This window comes from Physeter macrocephalus, chromosome 2 (genome assembly GCF_002837175.3).
Source record: "Physeter macrocephalus isolate SW-GA chromosome 2, ASM283717v5, whole genome shotgun sequence".
Taxonomy (NCBI): domain Eukaryota; kingdom Metazoa; phylum Chordata; class Mammalia; order Artiodactyla; family Physeteridae; genus Physeter; species Physeter macrocephalus.
This window is the reverse complement of record NC_041215.1, coordinates 28,414,579-28,417,757: the sequence shown is the minus strand read 5'-3', so window position 1 is coordinate 28,417,757 and position 3,179 is coordinate 28,414,579.

The following is a 3,179-nucleotide window of genomic DNA, read 5'->3' as shown; positions in this document are numbered from 1 at the left end:
GGTGTACAGCAAAGTGATTCAGTTATGCATATACATCTATTCTTTTTCAAATCTTTCCCCATTTAGGTTATTACAGAATATTGAGCAGAGTTCTCAGTGCTATACAGTAGGTCCTTTTTGGTTATCTATTCTAAATATAGCAGTGTGTACATGTCAATCCAAACTCCCAATCTATCCCTCCCCCTACCCTTCTGCCCTGGTAACCAAAAGTTTGTTGTCTAAGTCTATGAGTCTACTTCTGTTTTGTAACTAAGTTTATTTGTATCATTTTTTCTTTTTTTTAGATTCCACATATAAGCGATATCACAGGATTTTTGTCTTTCTCTGTCTGACTTACTTCATTTGGTATGATAATCTCCAGGTCCATCCATGTTGCTGCAAATGGCATTATTTCATTCCGAGTAATATTCCATTGCACTTGTGCACCACATCTTCTTTATCCATTCATCTGTCAATGCACATTTAGGTTGTTTCCATGTCTTGGCTATTGTAAACAGTGCTGCAAGGAACACTGGGGTGCATGTATACTTTTGAACCAAGTTTTTCTCCGGATCTATGCCCAGAAGTGGGATTTCTGGATCATATGGTAGCTCTACTTTTCATTTTTTAAGGAACCTCCATACTGTTCTCCACAGTGGATTTACCAATTTACATGCCCACCAACATTGTAGGAGAGTTCCCTTTTCTCTACACCCTTTCCATCCCTTGTTGTTTGTAGATTTTTTGATGATGGTCATTCTGACTGGAGTGAGGTGATATCTCATTGAGTTTTGATTTGCATTTCTCTGATAATTAGCTATGTTGAACATCTTTTCATGTGCCTCTTGGCCATCTGTATATCTTCTATGGAGAAATGTCTATTTAGGTCTTCTGCCCATTTTTTGATTCAGTTGTTGGTTTTTACTGTATTGAGCCGCATGAGCTGTATGTAAATTTTGGAGATTAATCCTTTTTTGGTCACATCATTTGCAAATATTTTCTCCCATTCTGAGGGTTGTCTTTTCGTTTTGTTTATGGTTTCCTTTGCTGTTCAAAAGCTCTGGAGTTTAATTAGGTCCCATTTGTTTATTTTTGTTTTTATTTCCCTTACTTAGGGGGATGGATCAAAAAAGGTATTGCTGCAATTTATGTCAGAGAGTGTTCTGCTTATGTTTTCCTCTAAAAGTTTTATAGTATCTGGTCTTACATTTAGGTCTTTAATCCATTTTGAGTTTATTTTTGTGTGTGATGTTAAAGAGTGTTCTAATTTAATTTTTTTTACATGTATTTAGCTTTCTAGTATTCCCAGCACCATTTATTGGAGAGACTGTCTTTCCTTCATTGTATAGTCTTGCCTCCTTTGTCATAGATTAATTGACCATAGGTATGTGGGTTCATTTCTGGGCTTTCTGTCCTGTTCCATTGATCTATATTTCTGTTTTTGTGCCAGTACCATACTGCTTTGATGACTGTAGCTTTGTAGTATAGTTTGAAGTTGGGCAGCCTGATTCCTCCAGCTCCGTTTTTCTTTCTCAAGATTGCTTTGGCAATTTGGGGTCTTTTGTGTTTCCATAAAGATTGTAAAAAAAATTTTCTAATTGTGTGAGAAATGTCATTGGTAATTTGATAGGGATTGCATTGAATCTGTAGATTGCTTTGGGTAGTATAGTCATTTTCACAATATTGATTCTTCCAATCCAAGAACATGGTATATCTCTCCAGCTGTTTGTGTCATCTTTGATTTCTTTCATCAGTATCTTACATTTTTCTGAGTACAGGTCTTCTGCCTCCTTAGGTAGGTTTATTCCTAGGTATTTTATTCTTTTTGTTGTGATGATAAATGGGATTGTATCCTTACTTTCTCTTTATGATCTTTCATTGTTAGTGTATAGGAATGCAAGAGATTTCTGTGTATTGATTTTGTATCCTGCAACTTCAGCAAATTCATTGATGAGCTCTAGTAGTTTTCTAGTAGCATCTTTAGGGTTTTCTATGTATAATATCATGTCATCTGTGAACAGTGACAGTTTTACTTCTTCTCAAGTTTGGATTCCTTTTATTTCTTTTCCTTCTCTGATTGCCATGGCTAGGACTTCCATAACTATGTTGAATAATACTGGCTAGAGTGGACATCCTTGTCTTGTTGCTGATCTTAGAGGAAATGTTTTCAGTTTTTCACCATTGAGAATGATGTTTTCTGTGTGTTTGTCATATACAACCTTTATTATGTGGAGGTAGGTTCCCTCTATGCTCACTTTCTGCAGACTTGTTATCATAAGTAGATGTTGAATTTTTGTCGGAAGCTTTTACTGCATCTATTGAGATGGTTTTTTTTCTTCAATTTGTTGATGTGGTGTATCACACTGAATAATTTGCAGCTACTGAAAAATCCTTGCATCCCTGGGATAAATCCCACTTGATCATGGTGTATAATCCTTTAAATGTATTGTAGGGTTCTGTTTGCTAGTATTTAGTTGAGGATTTTTGTGTCTATGTTCATCAGTGATATTGGCTTATAATTTCCTTTTTTTGTGGTATCTTTGTCTAGTTTTGGTATCAGGGTGATGGTGGCCTCATAGAATGAGTTTGGGAGTATTTCTTTCTCTGCAATTTTTGGGAAGAGCTTCAGAATGATAGGTGTTAACTCTTCTCTAAATGTTTGATAGAATTCTCCTGTGAAGCCATCTGGTCCTGGAATTTTTTCATTGGGAGTTATCTATTATTAATTAATTAATTAATTATTTTATTTTAACATCTTTATTGGAGTATAGTTGCTTTACAGTGCTGTATTAGTTTCTGCTGTATAACAAAGTGAATCAGCTATATGTATACATATATCCTCATATCTCCTCCCTCTTGCGTCTCCCTCCCACCCTCCTTATTCCACTCCTCTAGGTGGTCACAAAGCACCGAGCTGATCACCCTGTGCTACTCAGCTGCTTCACACTAGTTATCTGTTTTACATTTGGCAGTGTATATATGTCAATGTTACTCTCTCAGTTTGTCCCAGCTTACCCTTTCCCTTCCCCGTGTCCTCAAATCCATTCTCTATGCCTGCATCTTTATTCCTGTCCTGTCCCTAGGTTCATCAGAACCATTTTTTTTTTTAGATTCCATATATATGTGTTAGCATATGGTATTTGTTTTTCTCTTTCTGACTTACTTCACTCTGTATGACAGACTCTAGGTCCATCCACCTC